Genomic DNA, 16,322 nt, shown 5'->3' on the forward strand with positions numbered 1-16,322 from the left:
TGTCGCCAAACACGGATGCGACCATCATGATGCTGTAAACAGAACCTGGATTCATCAGAAAAAATTACATTTTGCCATTCGTGCACCCAGGTTCGTCGTTGAGTACACCATCGCGGGCGCCCCTTTTGTGATGCAGCGTCAAGGGTAACCGCAGCCATGGTTTCCGAGATGATAGTCCATGCTGCTGCAAACGTCGTCGAACTGTTCGTGCAGATGGTTGTTGTCTTGCAAACGTCCCCAACTGTTGATCGAGACGTGGCTGCACGATCCGTTACAGCCATGCGGATAAGATGCCTGTCATCTCGACTGCTAGTGATACGAGGCCGTTGGGATCCAGCACGGTGTTCCGTATTACGCACCTGAACCCACCGATTCCATATTCTGCTAATAGTCATTGGATCTCGACCAACGCGAGCAGCAATGTCGCGATACGATAAACCGCAATCGCGATAGGCTACAATCCGACCTTTATCAAAGTCGGAAACGTGATGGTACGCATTTCTCCTCCTTACACGAGGCATCACAACAACGTTTCACCAGGCAACGCCGGTCGATTGCTGTTTGTGTACGAGAAATCGGTTGGAAACTTTCGTCATGTCTGCACGTTGTAGGTGTCGCCACCGGCGTGAACCTTGTGTGAATGCTCTGAAAAGCTAATCATTTGCAAATCACAGCATCTTCTTCCTGTAGGTTAAATTTCGCGTCTGTAGCACGTCATCTTCGTGGTGTAGCAGTTTTAATGGCCAGTAGTGTAACTTGTTACGGCTGTACTGGCGTACAATAAAATAAAATCATGCTAAAATGATTGTCAGTTGCATAAGGCACCACTTCCAGCATGTAATGAGAACTGTTAAGCGGAAGAGACTACATGGTATAAACACGCTGTTATACCATTTATATCGAGTACTGATATTAAGTTAAATTTTGCTCTAGTACTGTTTATCAGTAAGACTTTATAATAGCAGATTCCAGTGGAAGATGCAATTCTCGCTAGTACTTACACGCCAAGCAACGAGTTAACAGTTTAGAAACGCATTCTATCTGCTGAGCTGAGCGAGCGAGCGAGTTCAAGACTACCTTTGTGGCGTACGCGCAGCTTTCTCGTGGGCCTCGCCACCCAATATCGACAAGAGCGGGAACCGTCAGATATCAATACTGCACGTGCAGTGTGAAGAATCACATGTGTATTTGATTCCTCCTGGTATGTGCAGAAGGTGATAACAAAAGGCAAATGATTTCAGTATGAAGTTGGTTTTCATAAATCAAAGTTGTACTTCCGAATTCTCTTGCCAAAACCACGTGTAGATCGTCTGATGGTGTTTTTGCGATTTCTATGATATACACTATACATAATCTGATTGATTAATTCATCTCTTGTGTTTGCTTTTTGTTTGTAAACTTCGTCTTACAACCATCCTCACATGCAAAAATCTAAAGGGGCGAAGAAACATCTCCGTATCTGCCGATTCGTCTTCCAGGTCATATTAGGTTTAGACGACGACCTGACTACTACATTATGCAGAAGCCTCTTCTTTCTGGAAGAACAACCCATCCTTGTAGCCATAGGAATCTTTACCAACAATTCTGGTAGCTAGTTTTCAAGAGATTCTAGATAGATGTTCCCTGTAAGCCGATGCGATAACTCAGCATGTGAAGTCAATGAAGTGAAAACAACTGTACACACTCTTGAATCAGGTACTCTGTGATTAGAAAATCTGCCGTTTTCTATACAAGCGATAGCAGTGATTCCATTACACTACCCGTTCACAATTACCACACAGGGGTATACAGCATCTGCAAATCTGTGCAGCATGCTTAAACGATGCAGCAGAATTGTCCAATGAATCACAAACAGAGATGGAAAATTCAGTTGTGTAAACTCAAGCACAACTTAACAACTCGAATTTAAAAACAGAAATGAAAACTGATAAATAAACTAGACAATGAAAACGTATCTCTATAACCAGTGAGTCTCTGTGACTAACATAAATTGGACACATTTCGAATGGAATATTTGATTGGGGAGTCTATATTACCACTTCCAAAAATATTGATTTGTTCTGGTAAAATGTCGTGTATGTAGAAGAATCCAGGTCAGTGGGGTAAAATCAATTGATAAGCAACAGTGTGAACTGGCTAAGTGTTCAAGTCCGTCACCACTGCCAACTTATTCTATACAGATACAATGGGTTCCTTATGTAACTACACACATGTGAAGATCACCAACTATGATCGAATTTCATTATGTCAAAGAAACAAATGGAAAGAAGGCAAAATAAAAGATAAATTTTAAACTTGAGTTTATTATGAAAATTTCTGCCACCACCAGGATTCGAACCCGTTATTGCTAAGTGGGCTATGGCTGTTGATGGCGCTGTTTCTATTGTGTGCAGAACGACGATATTAGGCGTGCCAACACACAGGCATTCCCCTCGTTCAGCTTTAATAGCATGTAGACGGAGCTTGTGGCGCGAAGACAGCTGACTAGTGAAGTAGGTGAAATTCAATTTGCAGCCATTTTAGGGACCAGGAACTGCTTTTTACATTATGTAGAGGCGCTGTCTCGCCACAAATAATCTTAGGGGCGTCCGGGCCCTCGCGGGAAGTTCTAATGAGCAGCTTTTTAACGCGGAGTTGTAAATTAATGTATTCATGAAGTTGGCGCTAACGGCCAAGTTTGTGCAGGCGCCACGAGAAGAGGGGTCGGCGCTGCAGTCGCACCTCGACGGCTCTTCCGGGAAGCGACGCTCGCCCCCAGGAGACAGAGAGCCTTTGTCGATCTGCGAGCCAGCCGCGGCAGCGGATGCGCTCGAATTCTCGGAAACCCAAAACGAGAGAAGTAGACCGGCACGAGCAAAATCCGTGCATCGCAATAATCATCCGTTCATTCGCTTTGTCAACATAATGGCGTAATGACACCGAAACTGACACATAGAAAGCGCAAATACTAAAGTAGGTCTTCAGATGTGGTTTCACGGCGGAAGTAAGTAATACGGTTTCTCCGTTCAATAATCACAGCAGCGTAGAAATGGCTGTTGTAGAGGTAAGACGTGAAGGGCTCAGCAATCAGTCGCAAATGATGATGTGTATCAAGATTCAGGTCCTCGGGTGGCCATCTTCAGTGCAGTTACATATAATTTAGAACATTAAAAACACTAGTATATGCTCATAGTCCCAACTGGACTAGTTATGTCAGAGGTTGAACTCACCCTCTGACATGAGTAGTTTGGTTGGGATTATGTGCATATACATGCGTTTCTAATGTTTTAACTTATATTTACTACCATAAGATGGCCACACGGAGACCGAAATCTAGATACACAATAAACATCATTTGCTTCTGACTGTTGCACCGTTTACTGCTTGAAATAAATACTGTTGCTGGGTATAACTGTTTATGGAATCAAACCTGACTGCGGTAAGTTTATGAAACATCCCCTTAGAAAAATTTATGAATTACTGTGCTGATAAAACTCTTACGCTATTTGATTTCCAAACAGCTGAGCAAAACTGAACGTACTCAGACACTTCGCTCTTTACCTAGTCTGATCAACACTAAACTGACACACAATATTTTTAGCGCAACGCAATCTGACTTTCAATAATCCCTACGAAATAATGGCCCTGACTAACAATAACCTATACCTTCCACAAATCACTTACCTCACAAAAATCTTCGTTACTCGAACTACTGCAACACAGCGAGCGCCACTACTGCCAGCTAAATAAGAGATTCAAACTACTGAAGGCACTAACTACTGATAGGCATAGTTAGCAAATGAAAGGCTTTGATAGAGAACAAACAATGTATTTACCTTAATAGTGTTCAAAAGTCATAATATATATATATCAGTTCATGACATCCAGTCTTACAAATTTACTGTCTCTGATGGACACACGTCCAGATCGTCCGCTCTCAAAACTCCGCCATTTGTCTCCCCACATCCACCACTGCTGGCGGCTCACCTTCAACTGCACAACGCTTCGCGCTGTTAACAGCCAACTGCCCAGCACTACAATAGCGAATATTACAACAATGCCAACCAGCCACAGACTGCTTACTCACAGCACAGCCAGTGATTTTCATACAGAGTGCTACGTGGCGTTACCAATATAAAAACCTAAACAGCCTACTTACAAGTTAAACAACCATCTAAAATCGCTCAACACCGGAAAGGCATCTGGGCACGATGACTGTACCGATGAGGTTTTACCGAGACTGTGAGGAGAAACTTGTTGCCGTTCTAGTAACACTTCAGTCTGGTCCTTGCAGCAACGAACGGTACCATGCCATCGGAAAAAAGGGCATGCCAATCACGTTTTTGAGACTGGATGTACTACTTCCTAGCAGGTAGAGCACATCACGCTTTTCTTACTAGGACAAAATCGCCAGGTGCAAAAGTAATTCCCGGAGTACCTCAAGATGCCGAACGAGATGGCGCAGCGGTTAGCACACTCGCATTCGGGAGGACGACGGTTCAAACCCGCGTCCTGCCGTCCTGATTTAGGTTTTCCATGATTTCCCTACATCGCTTCAGGCAAATGCCAGGATGGCTTCTTTGAAAGAGGACGGCAGACTTCCTTCCCCATCCTTCCCTAATCAGATGGGACTGATGACCTCGCTGTCTGGTCCCCTCCCCCAAATCAGCCAGTACCTCAAGGGCCGTTATAGAGTCCTGTTTACGAGACAGGGCACTGTAGGCAACCCAACAGAGCATGCGTCATTGGTGCAGGGACTTGCCATTGAATCTGAACGTGAATGAATGTGTTCGATTACACTATCGTCTTGCCGGCCGATGTGGCCGAGCGGTTCTAGGCGCTTCGGCCTGGAACCGCGCGACCGCTACGGTCGCAGGTTCGAATCCTGCCTCGGGCATGGATGTTTGTGATGTCGTCGGGTTAGTTAGGTTTAATTAGTTCTAAGTTCTAGGGGACTGATGACCTCAGATGTTAAGTCATATAGTGCTCAGAGTTATTTTGAACACTATCGTCAACAAATCACTGTAAGCAGTAAGTGCCATAAAATACCTAGGAGTAGCAATCCTGAGTGACCTAAAAAGGAATGACCACTTCAGATTAACTGAAGGAAAAACAGATGCCAAGTTGAGATTCATTGGAAGAATCTTAAGAAAATGTAGTTCACCACTAAAAATAATTTGTTCAATTAATTTCTGCGTATTTATCATCGGTTTTGGACCTTTACCAGGTTGCATTAACACAAGAGATCGACAGGATCCTACAATGAGCGGCGTGCTTAGTCATGGGACCGTTAAGTGGCTGATATTCAATACCAATGGCACACGGGACATGAGATTGCGGGAGTAGTCGGGAAACATACGTCCAGCGAAATGTCCACAACAGGAAAATCAGGGAAACTGGAGCTAATAAGGAGGGTGCCGACAATCATTCTTCCAACGGGCCATTCGCGAATGAACAGGTTTCAAATGGTTCAAATGGCTCCTAGCACTATGGGACTTATTATTATTATTCTGGATTTACAGTGTGAGTACATTTTTCCAGCACCTATTCTAGATTACAGTAAGTCACTAATTATTGTTCTCCACTCTTCTCTATTTGTCCATAAATCTTCAGGAATGTTGTTCTTCCTCATTGCTGACTGAACTCCCTGTATCCATGTATCAGGTGGTCGTCCCCTTTTTCTTCTTCCAATTGGTACCCAGTCGATTATGCATTTTGGTAGCCTTTCCTGTTCCATTCGTCTGATGTGTCCATACCATTTAAGTTGTTTGTGCTCGATGAAATCAATAATTGAATTTTTACATTTCATCTTGTCTCTGATTACTTCATTTCTTATTCTTTCTCGTCTTGATATTCTTGCTGAACGTCTCCAGAAATCCATTTCTGTGGCTAATAATTTTGATTTCAGTTGCCATTTTGTTGTCCACACTTCTGAACCATATGTAATAATGCTCCTAACTATTGTTTTAAAAATCCTTATTTTGTTATCAGTTGTTATGTGTTTGTCCCAGAGAATTCCATTCAATAAAGAGATTGTCGTCTTTCCAGAATTTATTCTTGATCTAATTTCTTTGTCCTGTTTCCCATCATTTGTAATTTTCACACCTAAATATTTATATTCCTCAGTAGCTGTTATTGTTCCCATCCCTTCTTCTAATATTAAGTCTCCATTCACTCCACCAATTACCATGTACTTTGTTTTATTCATGTTTACATTTAGACCTGATTTTTTATATTCTTGAATCAATTTTCTGGTCATATACTCTATGTCCTCACAGTCTTGGGCTATAATCAGTTGGTCATCTGCAAATTGTAACGAGTATATTGTTCTATCATTTATTGGTATTCCCATAGCGTGACATTTTTTCTTCCAATTCTGTAAAGTTACTTCTGTATATACTATGGGACTTAACTTCAAAAAATTCAAATGGCTCTGAGCACTATGTGACTTAACTTCTGAGGTCATCAGTCGCCTAGAACTTAGAACTAATTAAACCTAACTAACCTAAGGACATCACACACATCCATACCCGAGGCAGGATTCGAACCTGCGACCGTAGCGGTCGCTCGGCTCCAGACTGTAGCGCCTAGAACCGCCTGACCACTCGGGCCGGCGAGACTTAACTTCAAAATGGTTCAAATGGCTCTGAGCACTATGGGACTCAACTGCTGTGGTCATCAGTCCCCTAGAACTTAGAACTACTTAAACCTAACTAACCTAAGGACATCACATACATCCATACCCGAAGCAGGACTCGAACCTGCGACCGTAGCGGTCGCGCGTTCCAGACTGTAACGCGCAGAACCGCTCGGCCACTTCGGCCGGCAATGAACAGGGAAGAAGGATCATTTAATGGTACCAGAAATAGCCTCCGCCACTCACCGTTAGGTGTCTTGCACAGAATCGATAATGATGTACAGTGTAGGTGCAAAGTAAGAGTCTAATGGACACAGCTAATATTCCCATAACAATTGTTCTATTTTATTGAAACAAGATTTATTATGATCATCAGAATGTTACATATTGTTTTTACAGTTCGAATTCCGCATAGACGCCAGCATTTTCCATCGATTTTTCCAGCCATTTGGGAACGTTCTTAACCAACGGAAACGTTTGTGGTACTTTTGTAAAAAAAAAATACCGAATGAGGGCTTTCAAATCATCCAGCGCGCTTGTTTTCGTCAGATAAACTTCCCATTCTCACCCCCCAGCAGCACAAGAAGAATTCGCACGGTGTAAGGACAAGATTCTGGGATGGTCAGTCATGAGAACAGCAGCGACCCAACCAACATCCGGGAAAATGATCGTCCTGTCAGTTGCGTACACTGGTTTCAAAATGTGGTTGGCTCTAAGCACAATGGGACTTAACAAATGGTTCAAATGGCTCTGAGCACTATGGGACTTAACTGCTGAGGTCATGAGTCCCCTAAAACTTAGAACTACTTAAACCTAACTAACCTAAGGATATCACACACACACCCATGCCCGAGGCAGGATTCGAACCTGCGACCGTAGCGGTCGCGCGGTTCCAGACTGTAGCGCCTAGAACCGCTCGGCCACCCCGGCTGGCAAACATGAGGTCGTTGATATTGTCATGCTTGTACACAATTGGCCGGATCTGAATCTCCAGCATGCCTAGGTACCGATCGGAGTTCAGTGTGTTGGCTGGTTGGTTGGTTTGGGGGCGGAAACCAAACAGCGAGGTCATCGGTCCCATCCGATTAGGGAGATCACGGAAACCTAAATCAGGATGGCCGGACGCAGGTTTGAACCGTCGTACTCACGAATGCGAGTCCAGTGTGCTAACCACTGCGCCACCTCGCTTGGTTTCAGTGTGATCCGAAGAAACAATGAGCCGACAACTTGTATTGATGTCATACTGGGCCACACCGCTAGTGCTGCAGTTTCTCAGCGGAGGCATGTTGAGAGTCTTTTGCCAAGTAACTGGAATTATAGCGGTTTTCAACTCCACCCGTGTCAAACACAACTTCACCCCTCCAGATTACGTACAATTTATCCGTACACCAACCTATGGTGCAAATTTTGCGCCGACGGTTCCTGGCTGTGGTGTGGCTTCTACGAAAGAAATACCGACTCTTTTTAAGGAAATTTCGCATCATATACTGCGTTAGACGGCTTTCACAGGCTGCCCGGATCGTTGACATTTTTGGGGGCTTTAGGTGAACATTTCCCACATTAGCCGCACATTTTCTTCTGACATGGATATCAGGGAATGACCACATCCTACAAAGTTTACCACAGATCCCATAACCATAAATTTTGTATGGAAATTCCTGGTGGTTGTGCTAGGATGCAAAGCAGTGCGAGACGCACGCACTATTAGCACCAACTCTTTAGCAGTATCACAGAAGGCCACATTTCATATCGAGAAGAAAGCTGAGTCCTTTCGTGCACTGACAATCCATAATCCGTCCTCAACAGACTGTTCATTTCGTTTACTATGTCCAGCGATTATTTCTCTTTTTTGCTTAAGATAGCAATGTCATCAACGAATCTTATATTTGATATTCTTTCACCTTCAATTTTAATCCAACTCCTGAACCTATCTTTCGTTTCTGTCATTGCTTGCTCATCCACGAGGGCCAGTTTCTACCATTGCAAATGGGTAAACGCTATTTTTCAAACAAATTTATTAATATTTGTTAAACTTACTACACATTTACGGAAGTCGCTTACTTCCTGCCGATCCTGTAGATGTAATGGTGGTGAGAGATTTTGAGGACTTTTTGGGGAGGCCGGCCGGTGTGGCCGTGCGGTTCTAAGCGCGTCAGTTTGGAACCGCGTGACCGCTACGGTCGCAGGTTCGAATCCTGCCTCGGGCATGGATGTGTGTGATGTCCTTAGGTTTGTTAGGTGTAAGTAGTTCTAAGTTCTAGGGGACTGATGACCTCAGTAGTTAAGTCCCATAGTGCTCAGAGCCATTTGAACCATTTTGAACTTTTTGGGGACTGGATAAAATTTAATGGTTGTTAGTTGTAGAGCGCCATCTCTTGGGCGATAGGGAAATCAGGCTTCTGCGCGGTAAACAGGAACTTTTTTTTCATTAGCCTTCTGACTCGTGTGATGTGACCCGCCACGAATTCCTCTTCTACCCTAACCTCGCCATCTCCGAGTAGCACTTGCAAACCACATGCTCGATTATTTGTTGGATGTATTCCAGCCTCTGCCTTCCTTTACAGTTTTAATCCTCTACAGCTCTCTCTAGTACCATGGAGGTTATTCTCTGCTCTCTTAACACATGTCCTACCATCGTGTCCCTTTTTCTTGTCAGTGCTTTCCACATATTTCTCTCCTCGCCGTTTGTGCGAAAAACCTGTTCGTTTCTTATGTCCTCAGTCCACCTAATTTCCAACATCCTTCTGCAGCAAGACATCTCAAACGCTTCTATTCTCTGCTTCTCATCTTCCACCACACTGCATGATTTTACTTCCCGACAATGATGTGTTCCTGATACAGAGTTGTCCCTCAAATGGAGGCCAATGTTTGATACTATACTTGAATTCTTTTATCTTGGCGGCTCGCGCATGCCCGCCCAGACGCGGGAGATTGCAGCGTTGCCAGTTGCACACGACGCACGCGCCAATAGAAGCAGCGCCGTAGTATAGCATAGTTCGCAAGCTTACGTTTAGGGGGGAGCGCACACTTCATGAAGTAATGCCACCACGGCCGCATTAACCTTTTCGTTGCCACAATGTTGAGAATTTCATATAAAATTTACTGTATAACAATAGCTCATTTAAGTACCACATAGGTGTCGCATGTAATATTGAGAAATATTCCGTCTTTCGCGACTGTAACAAAAGTTTTATTTACACTGAGCACGTTTGGCTTTATTTTAAAGCACTTCAATCAATCAAAAGGAAGTAGACAAAATACATTAAACAAAACTGTGGACTTACAAAAACATTAGGACTTAAATATACCGTCTATCAGTGAAGTGCTCTGAGCTATGTCAAATATAATTTTTGTGTGTGGCACACACAAACATCATTTATTTGCTAAAACACTGATCTGCCAACACAAACGTTGAATATTGTGTTACCGCAGCACAAAACTACGAAAGATGACTTGGCAATGGAGGAGACAAAATACTGTCCACTGAAGATGCTTCAAAAGAGAGAAACGCATCTGGTCTAAATAAGCCCCTTATTACAGTTGCAGTAGAGGAATATATTTCAGTACCATTGGTGAAACTGCGACTGTGGAACAAAAACAAGAAAGAGAACATGAGTACCATTGTGTATGTGCCATACCTTTCCTTGATAGAAGTGCTTTAAAATAAAGCCAAACGCATCCGGTGTAAATAACTTTTATTACAGTCGCGAAAGACGGAATATTTCTCAATATTACATACGACACCTACGTCGTACTTAAATTAAATGAGATATTGTTATACAGTAAATTTTATATGAAATTTAGGTATCTTGTCCACATTTCATTCTCAACATTGTGGCAACTAAAATCGACCATACGGAAAGTATACGCTATGGACTTCTACCTCTGCAAACTCTTCAAAATTTCGTGCAATGGTTTACTACATTTAATGCTGCATAACAAACACAATTAAGTCATTTATGGGGGGAAGGTATCAGTCCAGAAGACGTGTAAAAATCAAATTTTTAGGGCCAAATAGTTTTTGTGAAACCGAATGATAAGTGTGTCAAAGCAGTGGGAACACCATGTGTCTCCACAGGCGAGCAGTGCAGTGATGACAAAATCGCGCAAAGCGCGGAATGCGGGGAGCACGTGTCTGCAGCAGCGAAAGGGTTAATGAAGAGACAAGGCACTAGAAATTTCAAAAAATTGCACTAAAACGAATATAATTCGTGATGCAAGGCACTTCGATATTGTTTTTAAATAATGAAAATATTGAGCACCGCACAAGGTTTGAACTCATAACCTGTCGCGTAGCAGCCCAACACCAGAACCGTTACGCTAACGCACCTTGTCTAATGACATAACGCCATGAGGACTATAACACGTCATGCAAAATACTGACAAACACTGTTGGTAAGACTATGAATTACTCACGTTTCGTCGAAGTACAATAGGAAATAAACAATTACCGCTGTTCTTTATTGTGAAAAAGCGGTTCGTGAGACTGATACAAAAACCTTTCCTTGCTATCGCCTGAATTAGGAGTCTTATTGCTTGTTTGGTTTAATTAATTAATAGAATATGAAGCAATTGGTATAAAGAATGCTTTTTCCAAACTTTCTATAAAAGAATGTCTGCTATCAAGACATTGCTTTTGTTCTATTACTTTATTTATGACTGAATGTTTCTAAAACTGAAGACACTCGTCCGTGCTCTGCACTACAGTCGTGCTCTGGCAATGTAGTTCTCTGTTCATTGGCTGACTGTGCTTTGTGACGTCAGATGCGCAGAACGAACCTAAACTCGGCCGCCAACATAAATGACGCGCACTTTAGTAGACTTCTATTGGCCAGAAATTCCCACCTTCCCAGAGCTAGATTGCATCTCTTCCTCCTATCGTCCGTCGTAAGTCATTTTAGATCCAGGACAGCAGTATTCAGTCACTTCATCTACTTCATGACCCACAATTTTCACGTTAATTTTATCATTTCTGCTACTCCTCATTATTTTCGTCTTTCTTCGGTTTTCTCTCGCAAGGTGCCCTACATACTGAAAACAACCGACTTTGATGCGCTTCAGATATATTGTAGAGGCACTTACCCTGAGTAAGTACCTATCCGGTTTTTAGCAACGGGCCTTGATTTTTGAGAAAATCGATTTTGAAGTTCATAGCGCTAATTGTATACCCCTAACTTAACTTACATTCCCAGCAAGTCAGCGTAAGGCAGCGGTGAAGGTTCACGGCTACCGCGCGGTAGGTACCGTGTTCGAATCCTCTTCGTGTACTTTTTTTTTTTTCTTCAAAATCGACCGAATTTTTCAATTTTATTCCAAAGAATATCAACAAACAGTATAAGGTGTGCGAAATTATAAATGCTCCCGACTTGATGAAAGACAACAGAGGGATCGCTTCTAGGGAAGATTCGATAAAATGCATTCGCTATTCCTACATCAATTCAGCGCACCTAATTTTGAAAGCAAGATTATATACGCATGGTTCGCATCGAAATTAGCGGATGAAAGAGAACTCTTTTTCAATGCAAAAGAATTGTGTTTCCCAGTGTCGCTCATGAAGAAACCCTGCGCCTGCGAGACGGTTTCTTTTATAAAATGCGCGTGGTGGTGCGAAAATTCGTGCTTCGGTTGTTTCTAGGTAAGTATCACCCACAATATTGTTGTGGCACATCAAGCAATGTGGACGATGAAAAATAAGATTTTGTAATATTGCATGAAAGAAAAAAATTAATAACTGAATATATTTTTATAATTTTGCACACCTCACACTGTTTGTTGATATTCTTTGAAATAAAATTGAAAAATTGGGTCGATTTTGAAAAAAAAAGTAAACGAGCAGGATTTGAACACGGTACCTCCAGTGTGGCAGCCGTGAATCTTTATCGCTGCGCTACGCTGACTTACTTGGAATACATGTAATGTTAAGGGTACACAAATCGCGCAATAAAAAAAAAAAACCACTCCGTCTACAGGCCACAAGTGGCCCATCGGGACCATCCGACCGCCGTGTCCTCCTCAGCGGAGGATGCGGATGGGCGGGGTATGGGGTCAGCAAACAGCTCTCCCGGCTGTTATGATGGTATTCTTGACCGAAGCCGCTACTATTCAGTCGAGTAGTTCCTCAATTGGCATCACGAGGCTGAGTGCACTCCGAAAAATGGCAACAGCGCATGGTGGCCTGGATGGTCACTCATCCAAGTGCTGACCACGTCCGACAGCGCTTAACTTCGGTGATCTCACGGAAACCGGTGTATCCACTGCGGCAAGGCCGTTGCCCACACAAATCGCGCAATGAACTTCAAAACCGATTTTTCTCAAAAACCAAGGCCCATCGCAAAAAAACCGGATAGTCAGGTACTCAGGGTAAGTGTCTCTACAAGATATTTGAAGCGCATCAAAATCCGTGATTTACCGTATGGAGGGCCCCTTTGTCAGTCCATATTCTGCCCTCAGTAGCCTGATCATTTCCTCCAGTTTTTTATCTTTCCCAATGAGGATAGGAATGTCATCAGCGAACCTTATCTTTCAATTTCTTTCACACTGAGTTTTAATCCGTTCTCCTGAAGGTGCCTTTAATTTTCATCGTTGTTGTTCTGTGTAGGGACTGACAGTGGAGGGAAAGACTGCATCACTGTCTTTCTTGATCTTCCATTGTTATTATTCTTTCTCGGTTCTTACATAGATTGTACATTACCCGTATTTCGCTATAGCTACACTTATTTTTCTGATAATTTCGGATATCTTGCGCCCCTTTACATCGTCTAACACTCTAACACTTTTTCTAGATCGACATATCCTATTGTGCAGAAATTAGTTGCTGTCTTTCGTGGACTCTTTTCTTCTCATTCCTATGGTCGTATTACACTCCTCCGCAACATGGAACACGATTATGTGGAATTTTGGAATTGCGACGCGAACCAGCAGCCTGCCCCGTTACGACAGCGACAGTCGCGGCGGCGGTGTGAATGTTTGCGTCACCTGCCGGCGTCGACCTGCAACGGCGGCGCGCGCTGCGCACAGCAGCCCTGGCCAACGTGCCATTGTCCGCCTCGCCTCATTAGCATAGCGGCACAACTTGCCATCGATTAGTAATATGGGCCGCATTTCGAACTAACCTGAAACCGCCGCTCTGCTTGTGCAGCGCCCATCGTGTCGCCGTGGTTGAGCGTACCGCAGTCCATACACACACTACAGCCGTGAAAACCAGTGTGATACTCAATACAAGTATCACACTACCAGGAAGAAGTGAATACTGGAAACGTACACGTTTTCTGGTAACACAGAGGCGTAATGTACTCTACTTTCCATTAAAATTGCTACACCAAGAAGAAATGCAGATGATAAACGGGTATTCATTGGACAAATATATTATACTAGAACTGACATGTGATTACATTTTCACGCAGTTTGGGTGCATAGATCCTGAGAAATCAGTACCCAGAACAACCAGCTCTGGCCGTAATAACGGCCTTAATACGCCTGGGCATTGAGTCAAACAGAGCTTGTATGGCGTGTACAGGTACAGCTGCCCATGCAGCTTCAACACGATACCACAGTCCATCAAGAGTAGTGACTGGCGTATAGTGACGAGCCACTTGTTCGGCCACCATTGACCAGACTTTTTCAGTTGGTGAGAGATCTGGAGAATGTGCTGGCCATGGCAGCAGTCGAACATTTTCTGTATCCAGAAAGGCTCGTACAGGACCTGCAACATGCGGTCGTGCATTATCCTGCTGAAATGTAGGGTTTCGCAGGGATCGAATGAAGGGTACAGCCACAGGTCGTAACACATCTGAAATGTAACGTCCACTGTTCAAAGCGCCGTCAATGCGAACAACAGGTGACCGAGACATGTAACCAATGGCACCCCATACCATCACGCCGGGTGATAGGCCAGTACGGCAGTGACGAATACACGCTTCTAATGTGCTTTCACCGCGATGTCGCCAATCACGGATGCGACCATCATGATGCTGTAAACAGAACCTAGATTCACCCGAAAAAAAAAAAAATTACGTTTTGCCATTCGTGCATCCAAGTTCGTCGTTGAGTATACCATCGCAGGCGCTCCTGTCTGTGATACAGCGTCAAGGGTAACCGCAGCCACGGTCTCCGAGCTGATAGTCCACGCTGCTGCAAACGTCGTCGAACTGTTCGTGCAGATGGTTGTTGTCTTGCAAACGTCCCGACATGTTGACTCAGGGATCGAGACGTGGCTGCACCATCCGTTACAGCCATGCGGATAAGATGCCTGTCATCTTGACTGCTACTGATACGAGGCCTTTGGGATCCAGCACGGCGTTCCGTATTACCCTCCTGAACCCACCGATTCCATATTCTGCTAACAGTCATTGGATCTCGACCAACGAGCAGCAATGTCGCGATACGATAAACCGCAATCGCGATAGGCTTCAATCCGACCTTTATCAAAGTCGGAAACGTGATGGTACGCATTTCTCCTCCTTACACGAGACATCACAACAACGTTTCACCAGGCAACGCCGGTCAACTGCTGTTTGCGTATGAGAAATCGGTTGGAAACTTTCCTCATGTCAGCACGTTGTAGGTGTCGCCACCGGCGCCAACCTTGTGTGAATGCTCTGAAAAGCTAATCATTTGCATATCACAGCATCTTCTTCCCGTCGGTTAAATTTCGCGTCTGTAGCGAGTCATCTTCGTGGTGTAGCAATTTTAATGGCCAGTAGTGTAACCCTAGCCAATCTCTTTATGCGTCGGGACATATATTCATCAACCAGAACGTTATGAGCACCTACCTTATAGCTGGTATGTTCACCTTTGGCACGCGTCGAGTCATGGAAGCTATGGGACCGAGGTAGGTTGCGTTACCTTCTTGAAAAATGGCTCTTCCGTCGGGAAACGTGATCGTCGTGAAGGAGTGTACGTGGTCTGCAGGCAGTGTACGTTGTTCCTTGACCGTCATGGTGCCTTGCACAAACTCTATCGGACCCATCGATGGAATCGTGAATATTTCCGAGAGCATAATGGAGCCGTCGCCAGCTTGTCCCGTCCCACAGTAGAGGTGTCAAGGAGCTGTTCCCCTGGAAGACGACGGATCCGCACCGTCCCATCGGCATTATGAAGAAAGTATCGGAAGTCATCAGACCATGCAACGCTCAGTCACTGCGCCAACGTCCACTGCCGACGGTTCGCGCCCATTTCAGTCGCCGATGCCGTGATGTTAATATTGGCACATGCATGGTCGTCGGCTGCGGAGGCCCACCGTTACGAGCGTTCGGTGCACACTTGCACTCTGTGCCAGCCAACGACGTCCGACATCTGTAATGAGGGGTAGCCGCCCAAGACGTGTGGAATCGGTTTCACCACGTGTTGAAGACATTCACCACAGCACTACCCGAACACCCGAGAAGTTGTGCAGCTTCCGAAACTCTCATACAGAGACTCCGGGCCATCACAGTCTGTCCTCCAACAAACTCAGACAGATCGCGCGCCGTTCCCGCTCCACAGACGGACAGCGCGCTCACTATAGTTCAATTCTGGTATCTTGGCGGCACGCGCATGCCCGCCCAGACGCGGAAGATTGCTGCGTTGCCAGTTGCACACGACGCACGCGCCAAGAGAAGCAGCGCCATAGTATAGCTTAGTTACGTTTAGGGGGGAGCGCGCAGTTCATGAAGTAAAGCCACCACGGCCGCATTAATCCTTTCGCTGCTACAGAGACGTGCTCCCC

General features: G+C 44.5%; 1 protein-coding gene and 1 pseudogene across 1 annotated transcript in view; one reads left to right on the forward strand and one right to left on the reverse strand.

Moving 5' to 3' along the window:
- The window catches only part of LOC124795057 (cytotoxic granule associated RNA binding protein TIA1), a 1,004,170-nt gene that overhangs the window by 838,175 nt on the left and 149,673 nt on the right, over nucleotides 1–16,322 (forward strand). The gene's annotated exons all lie outside the window — the stretch shown is intronic.
- On the reverse strand, nucleotides 12,772–12,889 carry LOC124796833 (annotated as a pseudogene).

The sequence above is a fragment of the Schistocerca piceifrons genome, chromosome 4, assembly GCF_021461385.2.
Source record: "Schistocerca piceifrons isolate TAMUIC-IGC-003096 chromosome 4, iqSchPice1.1, whole genome shotgun sequence".
NCBI lineage: Eukaryota > Metazoa > Arthropoda > Insecta > Orthoptera > Acrididae > Schistocerca > Schistocerca piceifrons.